The 15,897-nt window shown below is 36.9% G+C and overlaps 2 pseudogenes; both read right to left on the reverse strand.

Moving 5' to 3' along the window:
* Nucleotides 1-8,340: 8,340 nt before the first annotated feature.
* Nucleotides 8,341-13,460, reverse strand: LOC121467818 (annotated as a pseudogene).
* A 217-nt stretch (nt 13,461-13,677) lies between these two features.
* On the reverse strand, nt 13,678-15,112 carry LOC121467820 (annotated as a pseudogene).
* Between the last annotated feature and the right edge of the window lie 785 nt (nt 15,113-15,897).

The raw sequence follows: 15,897 nt of genomic DNA on the forward strand, positions 1-15,897 counted from the left end.
TTACCCAAAAAAAAAAGGTTGTTGTCAAACCCACTACTGGGAGTGCAAAGCACTTACAAAAATTAGGTGCACACATATTATTAAATGTGTGGTGACTATGCTCCATTGTTCAGTTTTTGAGAGAACAGTTTTATGGAAATCGGATCCTGAGCATTATTTTGAAAAAAGTTGACATATAGAAAAAAAAGTCCAAGTGCATCCTAAATATTTTTTATAGGTATCAACCCTTGTTTTTTATGAACAAATATCAATTATATACATTAATAAAGCGCGATACATAACCAGTTCTCCAATCCATACAGAAATTCCTTGCAGAGCGGCGGCATTAGACTTAAAATCGTTATATACCCTTGCAGCTATTGCGAAGACTTAATATTATTTAAAACATCTAAATTTCGATAATATGCGTGTATGTTTAAAAACATTGAAGCTTTGACGATTTTAAGCTTAATTATTCGATCGTTTCTATGGCAGCAATTTGAAATCGTTTTCCATTTTTAAAGAAATTAAAAGAGCAATTCTAAGATTTTAAACCATTACTATGTTCAAAACAAATTAAATTTATATACATTATTTTTCATTTATTACTTAAATGGAATGAATTTTTAATCGTAATTCTGACATATTAAACCAGTATTATATCTTGAAGAACAAAAAAAATTAAGAAACAACAAAGTTTTAATTTTTTTCAAATATCGCATATATATATGCTATTATCATCCGAATTTATAACTCCTGTATACGGACGGACAGACTGACAGACAGTCGGATATGACTAGATCGACTCTGCTAAATTTTTACAACTGACAATAAAACAAGCGCGATACATTACCTGTGCTCCAATTCATACAGAAATTCCTTTAAAACGCGGTAAAGCGACGAGGAGGCGTTCTCTGGATATTCTTAAAAATCGTGAGGGTCCTACCAAATATTAAAACAAGAGAAAACGCTATAGTCGAGTACCCCGACTATTAGATACCTCCTACTCAGCTAACAAATTTTCACAAATATACTCCCGAACTACATACATACACTCATAGAAAAAATCAAGAATTTCGATGTCAATTCAAGAACGAACGATGTCAAAAGTAGGGTAAATTCGAATTTTTTTGATTTAAGAACGAAAGACTATATTCAAGTACGAATTATTCAATCCCGAAGTTCTACATTTAAGAACGAACGTCATCAGTCCAAGTACTCAAAAGTGCTTGAAGAAAGTGCGAAAGATATTGGTTTGAGAACGAAAAATTCTTTATTCAAGTTTTAAAGTGTCTTAGTTTAAACTGTGCAAGTGAACAAATTAAGTATAAAAAACGTTCGTTTAAGCATGAACAGTTCTTAATTTAAGTACGACTAGTTTTAATTTAAGTCAGAAAAATTCGTAGTTAAAGAATGAATACTGTTATTTTCAAGAACGAATTATTTTTCATGTAAGAAACAAATATTCTTATTTGGAGAGTAAACCATTCTTCTTTTAAGAACCAAACCCTCTTTAATTAAGAATGAATATTTTTAATTTAAGCACAAATCATGTTTTATTCAAGAAATCAATAATTATTTGAAGAATAAACAATTCTTTTCTTAAGTACAAAACGTTTTTAACTTAAGAATATAATTTCATAATGAAAGGTATTTCAGTATTATATCTGATTCACTTCTTAATATTTAAAAGTACAACTTTTGTATTGTATATTTTGACAAACATAAGAACAATTTTTCTTAAGAAACTTATACATATTTAATACGAACAAGAGTTTTATCATTATTTACAGAATATAAATGCAAAGGAGCAGTGTCGAATTCACTTAACTTTCTAATACAATATTCTTTAGCAGAGCCAATTACGTATGCACGAAAATGTTTATCAAAGTTTGTAATTTCAATTTGTTGGCATATAACGTAAGCTTCGTTGTTGTAGACAGAAAAGAAATTAATTTTAAATAACTCAAAGTCACTTAATATTACACCTAAGTAGTAATTGGTTTTGTACCGAGTTCCTTTAAAAATTAAGATATCATACAAATGGAATTTGTTGCAGTCCGAAAACTTTTCCTTTAACAAATTTTTAAACAGTTCGTCATGAGCATTTTTGGAGTTTAATTCGTTATTTACAGTTAAAACCGGCTCTAAGAAATTTTGGTGATCAAAAACAAATTTTGAAAATTTTAATCCTGATTTAATAGCTAGTGTATGTGGAGGATTTATCCTCGAATTGACATTATGAAAGTATATTTTTGCATCTTTATGCTTTGCTTCAAAACGCATACACCAGAGAAATTTTAACGGCCCACATTTTTGAATTGCAGTGGCATAATGAACTAAAAAGTGATGTTTTGGCTTTAAAGAACTGAAAAGACTTACATATAGCGAGTGATGTTTTTCAACTAACTTTCTTAGGCAGCATAACTCACTTAAATTGTATTTTGATCTAAACAAGAAATCCATGATATCTAACAATATTAAAAGCACCTCCCACTCCTCACATCCTTCTGGCACAATGTCTCCAATCATTAACGGTAAACTGTATATAAAAGTAGCAACTTCTGATGCAGTCATTTTTAAGTTGAACTTTTTTAAACGATTTAATTCAATTTTAACAGAATTATTTCCTATTTCTGTTTCACCAAATGGAAACAATACTTTTCTGGAATTAATTTCATCAAGAGTTATTATTTTTTTTTTTAATTAAAGCTAAAAGTACGTTACATATATCATAAACACATACTCCTTCAAGGACATCGTGCATTAAATCAAAGCAGAAATTATTCGAGACTCTAAAAGTTTTTAAATTATTAAAAACGCATTCCACTTTAATGCCTGTTTCTTGAAAATCTTTGTCTTTTATATCCTTTGCATTTGTATATTCGTTTCTTAGACTTTTCTTGTTTTCCGTGCAGTCTAGTTGCATCTCAGACTTAGTTCGCTTACATACCCGACAATAGCGTTTTGAGTTAAAAGATTGAACAAATCCGAGAATGCTATTTACAGCCAAATTATCGCATACTATTAATGACAAAACAAAGCAAACTTTTCTAGTTTCATTGTCGACTTTTAGCATGATTCCATTTTCTAAAATTTTTATTTGCTCAACTAAATGATAAAATGAAACTTCGTTTCCACAGTGCTTTAGATTTGCTGTTGAAATAAAGGCCATATTAAAAATATACTGCAATTTGGACAACAAGTACTGTGGCATTAATGGAAAATTAATATACACACCGCAAATTGAAAATGTGTGGGTGCCCAGCGGATTGTTAATTTGAAAGTCATCAAGATATATTATAAAAGGAACAACCGTTTCCGAATCCAAACTTTTTAAAATATTTTTGAAAAGCTCACCACTTGCAAAATTTCTGAAATCATTTGTGTTTAAAGCCATTGGCATTATTAATATATCGTATATTTTTGGACCTAACGTAGGGTTTCCACATGAAACAATTTCAGAAATTTTCCGGTTCCTCATATAAACTTAAAAGTTTTAAGGCGTCAATAAATTGGTGCTCGGTACAAATTTCGTTAAACGGATCTTTAGTAAAATTCAAAATGTTCTTAATTTCGTCGTTCAAACAAAATTTTAAATGGACTTCTAATGTAGAAGCTATTTCATACGTTAAAAAACTAATTATATTTTGTATTGAGATTACATGGCTTCTTGGCATATACTTAAGTTCGTGAAGTAGAAAGGAAATATGAACAGCTTTGTTTTTTAATGTTTTTAAACTAAAATTGGGCTTTGACTGTGTATTGCCAGATTCTGTCAAACCATTTTCATTTGTTATTGATTCAGTTTCATAATTTAACATTGACAAAGATACTACTTCGTTAGAGACGTGTTTTTTGCGTAAGTAAGCTTTTTCAAAATCAAACTTTGAGTAGGAAGAAATTATAGAACAGTGATCTCTAATTGAAAATGGCAATTCTCCATACTCTGGTATTGGCTTTTGATTTTGTCTAAGTGCTGGCGAAAGTGTGAAAAATTAGAAAAGACTTGTTCACAGTTCTGTTGTTTACAAATGAGTCTTAAAGATTTTCTATATAATAAATGGCTTATTTTAAGATGCGAAACTAATAGCTTTGGGTTTGGAAGCGACTTTTGACATCTAAAGCACACAAACATTTTAGTTTTAATTTCTCAAATAACTTAATATTGATGACAAATTTGACGATTTCTTATCGAATTTGGTTTCTATCTCATATATGAAAATTTGAATCAATGTCCAAGCTTGCTCACAAGGCTTTGGATACTTAAGACCATACGCGTTGAATATTTTAAAACAAATGTCAAGACTTATAAGAAAGGAATCAAATTTAAATAGTTGTTCATCGAAATAAACATAAAAGCCCTGGATATCTACATCCGAAGAGCTCTGAACGATGACGAAGGGTTGAAGAGTTGATCCCTCGATGTAGTGCAACGACACTTTTTTGTTAATTTGGCGCTTTAAGTCGTTAAGACAAGCCAAACGCATCACCATTGAATCCTGCGCGTCTGCTATGGTCAACTTCTTATGCTTCTTCCCTTTTCCATTTTCAAAACGCGCTGACGGTGGCAGCACGGCATTGAGCAAAATTGTTATCAAAAAATCTTGGGCATCTGCAATGAAAGAAAATTAGTTAGGTTAATTCACTCAGAAAAAAGGCAATTCTCTTTATTATTGCCTTAAACTTCGTTGTAGGTCTTGTTTTTCTAAACTAAAATTTAATGTAAGTTGTCCTTAAATTAGGTCAATTGCCTTATTTTTAAAATTAAGGAGTTTTGTTGAGTGCTTGTGAACCTCGCGATTTACTTGTAATAACAAACAAATTAAATTACCTTCTTTTATTGCCGACTTTGCTTGATCAAGTTGTTGCCTGCTGAGATCGTATTGTATTTTTTTTCGTAAAAGGGAAGCATATTGCGTTTAAAGTCGTCCCATTTACACAACAAATTGTGGACTTTGTCTGGGTAAAGCTGTTTAAAATCTATATTTACCTGTGTAGTATAAATAAAAGAAAACTACAATTACCAAAAATGCGTCTCAATAACAAGTAATAGAATTCTTTCAATAATAAAGTTCAACTATTCGGCTTTCGAATTATATTTTAAAAAGATTTTAACATTTTTTAACAGAAATTAAGTGGCTACCATTAAATTCCAAATTTGTATAGAACCGTAATTCCGCTTAAAAAAAAGTTCTACAACTTTAAGACAAAATTAAATGAAAGCCCTACAGTTGAGCATGATTATTATTGATCAAAGTCAAGCAAACCGAAAATGTTTTAAAAATGTATTTCATTGTTTCAAAAAGATGTTTAGTCTTTTTGGGTATTCCTTAAACGACTGAATCTCTGAATCTCATAATAAATAACTTATTTTAAATGTTTTATTACACATAAAGAATAACTTACTAATTCGGGTGCTTGAGCATGGCCAAGTCTTGGCCAGGCTTTAACAAACTCAGCAGCACTTAATTGGTTCAGGTCCTTTTGACGAATATGAAAAGTTTGTTGCCACTTCTCGCAAACGTCTTTCCAATCTGAACAGTCTCTCTTTAAAATTGCTTTCAAAGATTTGGCAACTCCTTCATCAACTTCTGTACCAAGATGTTCACTTTCGTTGTCAGTTCTGATACTGCCTACTCTTGCGTTCCTTTCCCTTCTTGTCTCCGAGGAATTCTCTTTGTTAAGTTGATGTCGCTTGTTTTTGTACTTCGAGTACAGCTTTCCTCCCGGATTCTTGTACTTTTCACGTTCGATAAAATAAAAGTCCTTTAAATAATAGTACGATAAACAGACTTTTAAATATAATGCTTAGAAAATATGAAATAATAATATATGAAAAAATTTAGCTTTGTTAATTTTTATTATTATTTTTTTTTTAAATATAGTATTGGTTGAATATTTCAGAATTTAAATTTCGTTGAGATCGATCGACTAAAGCATAAGCTTTTATGGAAACAATAGGAATTATTTTGAAAGTAAAGGAAGTAAACTTCGGCAAGCCGATTTTCTATACCCTTGCAGCTTTTGCAAAAATCGGTTTTCATTCGTATATGTAATAATATTATATTTTTAAATATATACCAATATTCTTACCTTGTTCAGGCTTTCGTTGGGAAAAATTAAAACAATTTCATCAACAAGTTTGGGAAAGTCGCCGACTTTTATGGCAATGTAGTTGTTGATGGCTTCCTCAACTATTGCGTTGATCAGCCAGATTCTATCCACCTCAACAAGATTCCCTTCATTAATTAACGTTTTTCCATGCTCCTTCGCCTCTATAATCGAACGAATGCTCTGCAACAAAAATAAATTGTTCATTTTATATATACAAAATTAAAAAAAACTATAATTTATAAAAAATAATTACCTTGTGGAGCACAAAATTGGTCTCGTTTTCGTTTTGGCGTGCGCTGACCTTGGTAATTTTCTAAATAAAATATTGCGTTAAAAACTACTCTAAAAAATGTCTATTATTAAACTTACATTTTTTTCTCTCCAAATTGTAAGCTTCCGCTTGAATAGCATACGCAGTCCCAATTGGGGAACTGCTTCCTTTAGCTCCTCCTCTGTCACACTTTCTAATAGTGACAAAGTCACTCCAGCTTCTGTATGAAATTAATATAAAAACTATTAAAATGATTTTTCTAAGAAGCAAATTCCAATACACGAACTAAAAAAAACAGCAACAAACAGCAAACGTATGCATGTACATGTGTGCACGCGAATTTACTCCTTCTTTTTTTACTAAGAAAAAAAAAGCAACTGTACCGCACTGAGTTCCGAAAAAGAGGAATAGAAAACAAAAAGGAACGGTAAAGCGCTCGTTCACATATATATATACATATGTATGTATGTATGTATGTGCCCTTGTAAAAATTTCCGTCAGCCTTTTTATTTATTTTTTATAAACTCTGATTTAACACCAATTCTTATTTTTACTAGTTTTTATTGGAAAAAGTCGCGATAACTGGCACAAGAATGTTTTGCATTGTTCTTGTTGTTTTCGGAATCAGGAAAGAGGCACATAAATTAACAAAAATGTAATTCGCGCGAAATATAATTTTATTAACGACTACTCCGTTTTGTTATATTAAAGTATTAGTTTGTTTTACTTTAATTCGTAAGTTAACTTAATTCACGCGAATTTTAATTTTATTGACGACATCGCTTCTCTTTTATGTTACCACATTTGCTAATAGTTTATTGTTTCACATTAATGCACAATTACTTACCCTGCAGGTACGGCAGCACACCCTGCATTCCCATTTCTTCCAACGCGTCCTCCAGCTTTTTGGGCGATTCTCTTTCCATTTTTTTGCGCTGCGACTCGGATCTCTTACTTGCGCACTTCTCGTTTTAAAGTAAGGCAGCTTTGCGATTGACTAGCCGAAAAGAAGATATCGACCGATAACACTGATGTGTATCGATATACACAAATGTGCTCGAATGTACAAAATTAACGTATAATCGTATGTCTGCTAGTGAAAAAATGCTTAATTTATAGATTTAAATGCTTTTTTTATAATTCTGTTATTATTTATAGACATTATAATCAGAATTAAAGCTATAAAATATATTTTCTCTGTATGTTAAAAAAAAAAATTGTAAATACTATTATCAAGTATGACCCGTACTTATTCTGTACACGTTCGTCCTAAAAATTTTAAGAATTATTCGGCCGATTTTCAAGAACGTTCGTGCTAAAATTATTCGTTCTACTTTTTTCTGGGTGTACACTACTTCCCCCGCTACAGCGTTTCTTTTCTAATGCATAGCAGTGCAGAGTACACAAAAACATTATAAAACCACACACGTTTCCCCGTGCAAATTTCTCACACACATTAAGTGTGAGGATCTAGTAAGTGTGCTTTCCGCTGTTCTTCGGGCACTAGGTCCGTTTTTCGAACATGCATTTACGTCACCAAACATAATTGCCAATATCTTGTAAAAAAAATGAAAGCTCGATCATGGCTAGATCGATTCGGATAGTGATCATGATCAAGAATACGAGTATTTATACTTTATAGGGTCGGAATCGCTTACATTTACCTGTTACATACAAATACAATATACCCTTTTGTCCTGCGAGTAACGGGTAAATTAAGTATTTTGATTTATTTACTTGCCATATTTCACCAAAATGATACGTCATCGTACACTTTCTTCAAGGAAAGCATTTTTTTGTCATTCTTTGACAATCTAATTAATTTTTATTAAACTATAGTGCTATGTTTACATCTCAATTGTAACTCTTTTAATAATTGAATATAAAATAAAAATCGAACAAAAATGGAAGACCGCTCAATATGAAAGATGCGCTAAATAACTGAGGTTATAAAATGGCTCACATATGGGTACTTTCCATGCCACATCCCAAGGCGTCGCTGTAAAGTAAGGCACTGCCACTTCTTCCACAGTGACGTCCTTTGCTGCTGCTGCAGTTATTCTCGTCGACCCTTAATCAGCTATTCTTGGATGTGGATTGGAGCAGCTCATCTTCATCCAAGTGTACAAGAGCCGCGGCAGATCCGACGTCTATTGCAGTCACTCGATTGACACCGTCCGCCGCTGAAGGAAGCTTGATAAGCTCGCCCTCCGAGTGCACTGGCATGATGATGCATACAAAGCCTTGTCCCGTTTGAGTGTCACGCGGATGCAGAGTCACTGGGTTGAACTTGTCGCTCTGGCCTTCGCTGTAGGCCTGCAGGCGCTGAAATATTTCCGGATAATGTTTGCGCAACGTGACACCGCGCCTTGACAGGATGTCCAGAATGTTGGAGAGGATCAGCTCTCGATTGTAGTGCAACGAGCGCTAGTCAAAGTTGAAGGTGAGGATGAGGATCTCTGTACGCTCTGGCACATCCACTCCCGACGGCGGATGCTGGAGCTCCGTCTGCTTTTCCTCCAGATCGACCATCATCGTCTTACAGAGCTTCAGTTTGGCGCAACGGCTGACCAGTTGACGCTCCCAGCGCACCGGCGCCTGTCCCATGCCCGGTGCCTCGGACACCACGCAAATGGCCACGTAAATTAGCATTTTGGTCTCCGGTTTGTACTCTGTGCTGAGTTTAAGTAGCTCAGACTACAGTTCCAGTCCCGTTTCGGCGGGCATAAGGTCCGTCCAACGCACGTAATTGGCCTCCCCATGCACTGGAACCCTTTCTTAATGAAGCCTTCAGCGGCCTCGGCACTGCGAAAGAGCACCCGCACCACGCCCCGACCCTGTGAAATGCTTCCTTTGCGTGCCAGCAGACTAAGGTGGTGCTGCGAGTCTAGGTCGTCTTTGTTCGCACTTCGTGTTCCGGCAGCGGATTTGTTGTCCCAGTCCCGCTTTCGGCTTCCCGTTAAGCTGTCTCTCGCTTAATAAGCCCGGATTTGTATTTGTGGACGCGGAGTCGTGCAACGAGACTGAACATTTTTTAGCCTCGTTTTATAGCTTTGGCGTGACCTTAATGCATAAAAAAAATTAGAAGTTTTACAAAATAGTTGTTGGCGGTGCGAAGTTAATTTCTCATACGCACGTTTGCCCCTTCTTTCATATTTTATTTGTATAAGGATACGTTTGACACTTTTCCGAATTTCTTTTTCAGCTTAATGATTAATTTAATTTTTTTTACATAAAACTAACTAAATAAATAAATTAAATGCACATTAATTTCCAAAAGTCTTAACGCAATTATTGAAAGCTTATTCAAACTTAATGAAACCAAACAAGATTTCTTTACCAAATATGTGAGCGCCACAGAACTAAGACTAAGACAGCTAAAAAACTTCAAACTAAAATTTTCCCACAAAAAAATAGGTGACTCCATCTGTCGAATTGCATTGCCAACACTAAGATAAGAGCGTGCAGCACCCCTGCCCCTTGCTAACAGTTCTCTGAATCTGTCTTTCTACATCAGCGATCACCAGGCCCTATCTAATCCAGTAGCAGCAGAGCGGCGGCAGTAGACTTAAAATCGTTATATACCCTTGCACCTATTGCGAAGATTTAATATTATTTTAAACATCTAAATTTCGATTATATGCGTGTATGTTTAAAAACATTAAAGCTATGACGATTTTAAGCTCAATTATTCGATCGTTTCTATGGCAGCAATTTGAAATCGTTTTCCATTTTTAATAAAATTAAAAGAGCAATTCTAAGATTTTAAACCATTACTATGTCCAAAACAAATTAAATTTAAATACATTTTTTTTTTTCATTTATTACTTTAATGGAATGAAATTTCAATCGTAATTCTGACATATTAAACCAGTATTTGTAACGAGTACGTGGCTAGGATGTTGTTGCATGACGACAAGGACGCACGCGCGACGGTCCAGCTGTTCCTTGTCGGCTATTTGGGGTGGTGATCTTGTCCTTCGTCACGAGCCAGTAAATTCTAAAATTTTATCGAATTTTCGCGTGCAGCGACAAGTGGTATGGGGTAGGAAAAATCATGTGAATCCGCGCCAGCACGAAGAGGGATAGTTATTATTATTAATGGAATTCCTAAAGTTCCTCGGGTGTTCTAACGGAACCACATTTGCCCTCCCTGCCTTGGCCGTTCTTTACCGAAAACTCCCCATCACATTATCGAACGGCCCCTTCTACTGACTCGGGTTCTACCGGGGACTCATCCTAGTCGAAGGCAAACAAAAATATAACTTAGCCAACCATTATAAAGTATATTTAAAACCTAATTCAAATTCCTAAAATTAGAGAACATATTGAAAAAATATTAAATGAGAACATAAATACATGCAATACAATTAAATTATTAAATTAATCTTCGAAGTAAGATGGTAATACGAATCAAAACCAAAAAAATATTATTCGAGAGTGAGAATGCGGAAATGGCAGAAAATTGCAGTGATAAGCTCACGGCGAAATCAAATTGAGTGGTTTGTTTTACTTATTTCGAAATTCTTCTCACTCAAAAATTTGAGAGACAAGAGAGATGGTAAATCCGCTCCCTTTTTTTTTTTCTTCTCCTTTATGGACTATTCGAACTGCTAGGTTTTGTACGGTGGGACGCGTAATAACTCACTTGATATATATATTTTACAAAGACATATTAATAAAACGTGATATCTGACTCACCAACATTCCGGAGATCCACCGACGAAAGCGCTTCCGTAGGTGCACCTTAGGCTGAAAATTCAAATTTCTTTATATATGTACACTGCAAGCCCACTGTGCAAAACAACAGTAAATTTTTTCTCTTCTTTTCCGTTGCAGTTCTTCCCTTCCTTTTTTACACATTGACTTGTTTGTCCACCGAAAAAAAAATTAAAATAAATAATGCTTAAAGCAATTCGTGCTTCTAGCTATTCATTGTTAAAGCTTTTCTGGCCTTCTAACTATCACTGCACTTTCCTTTTCTTTTCCTTTTTTTCTTACTCTTTCACTCTCACTGGCCTATTTCACATTACCTAGACAACAAAAAAAAAAGGAAAAAAACTTATAAAATAGCTTATAAACTATCCACTTTCGGCAAACTCCGACCGATCTTTGGCTTTCTGAACTGCCTTACATTCCGTGCGGCGACTTAACAATTATTCCGTATTGTTATAAGCCGAGTTAAATTGAATTTTTGTCGGACCGTGGACCGAAGCGTCTAACCTAGATCAACCTAACCTAGATAACCGAAAAACTGCCTGCCAAGCTGAGCTTCGCTAAGTTACGATCGCAGGCGGGAGATAACGAAGATGATGAAGAGGGAATATAAATATTATATGTAATTTGGGCAGGTGTTACATCTCGAGTTCTTTTTGACTCTTTTGCCCTCTCTTTATCCTAACTCCGCTCCCAGCGACTTAGGCGGATTAAATAATTAGCTCAGGGGACTCTTAGGCCTTTGAGACCCCTTATGCGACGATAATTTCCCTCCCGTCGGATGACTTCGCTCTTCTTTTGGGTGTCTTGATGAATTGTTCCCTCTACAGCAACGGCCGGATCCAATATCGGATACTAAGCGCCAAACCTAAATCAAAAAACACTTTTGGGTCTGCAATCCAGCCATTTCATTTCTTACCCATAAACAGGATTTAGCGCTATATCGAATCCGGAAATTCTACCCGTCACTTTACACAAGGCCACTATAGAGATATCATTTTCAACCAAACTCTCACCAACTAATTAAGTACGAGACTTACAATTGAATTAAACCGCACTCGATGGCTGCCCAAAAGGGAAAGAAAGCCAGCAGATCGTGGCTCTGGGCGGGAAGCTAAATTAGCCCCCCATAGAATAACTCTTCGTTTTCCGGGATCATGACAATTGACTCTGTTGCCTCTTCGTCTCCGAAAATTCTTACCCCAATCGCGGCACCCAACTGACCACTAGATGGCGACACTTTCGGTTTTTGCCTCATAGATGGCACTGCCCATCGATTTACCTGCCACAAGCGTTACATATTATATCTTGAAGAACGAAAAAAATTAAAAAACAAAGTTTTAATTTTTTTCAAATATAGCATATAGCATATAGCATATATGCTATTATCTTCCGATTTTATAACTCCCTCATTTTATAATTTTCAAGAACTCGACGTTTATACGGACGGACAGACTGCCAGACAGACGGATATGACTAGATCGACTCTGCTAAATTTGTACAACTGACAATAAAACAAGCGCGATACATTACCAGTGTTCCAATCCATACAGAAATTCCTTTAAAACGCGGTAAAGCGACGAGGAGGCGTTCTCTGGACGTTCCTAAAAATCGTGAGGGTCCTACCAAATATTAAAACAGGAGAGAACGCTATAGTCGAGTAACCCGACTATTAGATACCCCTTACTCAGCTTACAAATTTTAAACAAATATACTCCCAAAAAAAATGGGGCTTCATGTGGCGCCTTTGGCCGAACTATATACATTGAAAACACTACAAGCTAGGAGCGAGCAGCACTACTTCCCCCGCTACAGCGTTTCTTTTTTTTTTATGCATAGCAGGGCAGAGTACACACGAACATTATAAAACCACACATACATTGACAAGTTTCCCCGTGCAAATTTCTCACACACATTAAGTGCGAGGATCTAGTAAGTGTGTTTTCCGCTGTTCTTCGGGCACTAGCTCCGTTTTTCGAACATGCAGTTACGTCACCAAACATAATTGCCAATAACTTCTAAAAAAAATGATAGCTCGATTTCCAAAAAACACATACACAAAGTCAAATACCTGTGGTCTAACATGTCTCTGAGCGACATGACAAACTTTTGAAATAAATTTGCGCTACGTGAGAAACACTAGAATTGGCATGCCAAACCCAAATCTCTAGATCTTAAGAGCTCGACGTTAATACGGACGGACAGACAGACCGTCATGGCTAGATCGATTCGGATAGTGATCATGATCAAGAATACGAGTATTTATACTTTATAGGGTCGGAATCGCTTACATTTACCTGTTACATACAAATACAATATACCCTTTTGTCCTGCGAGTAACGGGTAAAATAAGTATTTTGATTTATTTACTTGCCATATTTCACCAAAATGATACGTCATCGTACACTTTCTTCAAGGAAAGCATTTTTTTTGTCATTCTTTGACAATTTAATTAATTTTTATTAAATTATAGTGCTATGTTTACATCTCAATTGTAACTCTTTTAATAATTGAATGTAAAATAAAAATCGAACAAAAATGGAAGACCGCTCAATATGAAAGATGCGTTAAATAACTGGGGTTATAAAATGGCTCACATACGGGTACTTTCCCTGCCACATCCCAAGGCGTCGCTGTAAAGTAAGGCACTGCCACTTCTTCCACAGTGACGTCCTTTGCTGCTGCTGCAGTTATTCTCGTCGACCCTTAATCAGCTATCCTTGGATGTGGATTGGAGCAGCTCATCTTCATCCAGGTGGGCAAGAGTCGCGGGACATCCGACGTCTATTGCAGTCACTCGATTGACACCGTCCGCCGCTGAAGGAAGCTTGATAAGCTCGCCCTCCGAGTGCACTGGCATAATGATGCATACAAAGCCTTGTCCCGTTTGAATGTCACGCGGATGCAGAGTCACTGGGTTGAACTTGTCGCTCTGGCCTTCGCTGTAGGCCTGCAGGCGCTGAAGTATTTCCGGATAATGTTTGCGTAACGTGACACCGCGCCTTGACAGGATGTCCAGAATGTTGGAGAGGATCAGCTCTCGATTGTAGTGCAACGAGCGCTGGTCAAAGTTGAAGGTGAGGATGAGGATCTCTGTACGCTCTGGCACATCCACTCCCGACGGCGGATGCTGGAGCTCCGTCTGCTTTTTCTCCAGATCGACCATCATCGTCTTACAGAGCTTCAGTTTGGGGCAACGGCTGACCAGTTGACGCTCCCAGCGCACATGCCCGGTGCCTCGGACACCACGCAAATGGCCATGTAAATTAGCATCTTGGTCTCCGGTTTGTACTCTGTGCTGAGTTTAAGGAGCTCAGAGTACAGTTCCAGTCCCATTTCGGCGGGCATAAGGTCCGGCCAGCGCACGTAATTGGCCTCCCCCATGCACTGGAACCCTTTCTTAATGAAGCCTTCAGCGGCCTCGGCACTGCGAAAGAGCACCCGCACCACGCCCCGCCCCTGTGAAATGCTTCCTTTGCGCGCCAGCAGACTAAGGTGGCGCTGCGAGTCTAGGTCGTCTTTGCAGGTAGCTAGCACCTGGCGACAGAGGTTGGAAGCGCGCGAGTGCAGGCACGCCTTGCGATGTTTCTCCCAGTGGGCTCGTCGACATTCACGCGAACAGTATAGATGGGAACAATTATGGCATGACTTGAAGAACTTCTTTGCACCGTTTGGCGAGGAACTTTGTTCGCACTTCGTGTTCCGGCAGCGGATTTGTTGTTCCAGCCCCGCTTTCGGATCCCCGTTAAGCTGTCCCTCGCTTAATAAGCCCGGATTTGTATTTGTGGACGCGGAGTCGTGCAACGAGACCCCTCGGCTTTCCCTGAACATATTTTGCTGGCCACTTATTCCTGCTACAACGGACTGCGAATCGGACTGTGAATGCGTTTCAGGCTGGCCCTTGCGAGGTTGATTTTTCTGTTTAGGGGCGTTGCCTTCGCTGTGACGACGAAGCCGCAGCTGCTCGGCCGCCGATAGGACTTCCAATTGCTGACGATTAGCTCTATCTGATTCTGTGGAAAACAAAATACATCGGGATTAGTTGGTACAAATTCCTGTTAGAGTTTTGTACACATGAACAACAGAAAAGAGACTTCCAGTAAAGTTTACCAAATACAAGTGCTTATTGGGGTGGACTTCTTCTGAACATTTTTAAGGTCATACTCTTAGCCCCTTTTTATAGCTTTGGCGTGACCTTAATGCATAAAAGAAATTAGAAGTTTAGAAGTTGGCGGTGCGAAAAGTATTTTTGAAGTACATTTCTCATACGCACGTTTGCCTTTTCTTACATATTTTATTTGTATAAGGATACGTTTGACACTTTTCCAAATTTCTTTTTCAGCTTAATGATTAATTTAATTTTTTTTACATAAAACTAACTAAATAAATAAATTAAATGTACATTAATTTCCAAATGTCTTCACGCAATTATTGAAAGCTTTTTCACATTTAATGAAACCAAACAAGATTTCTTTACCAAATATGTGAGCGCCACAGAACTTAGACTTCCGCTGCTTTCTATAGAATATGCACACAGGCAGTTCCCAAGAGAAGAAACTGCCGAGTTGCAGACCATATCCGGTGGCCTGCACGCGCAGCGAAGAAACCGCTGACCGCGCGTTCCGGGTGCAAGTACCCGGAGTCAGAACAGAGCACTCGCGGAGCGAGTGATCGCCACGGGCAGGGACAAAACGCTGACCTGGCACCTTGGCGACAGCGCTGCAGTCAGGCAAAGGTCTCAAGCTGCAGTTGGATAGGTTCTTTAGTTTAGTCAAAAATTGTACTCCAGAGAACTAACTCTGTATAAAATACCT

The sequence above is a fragment of the Drosophila elegans genome, unplaced genomic scaffold (assembly GCF_018152505.1).
Source record: "Drosophila elegans isolate 14027-0461.03 unplaced genomic scaffold, ASM1815250v1 contig_773, whole genome shotgun sequence".
Classification (NCBI taxonomy): Eukaryota; Metazoa; Arthropoda; class Insecta; order Diptera; family Drosophilidae; genus Drosophila; species Drosophila elegans.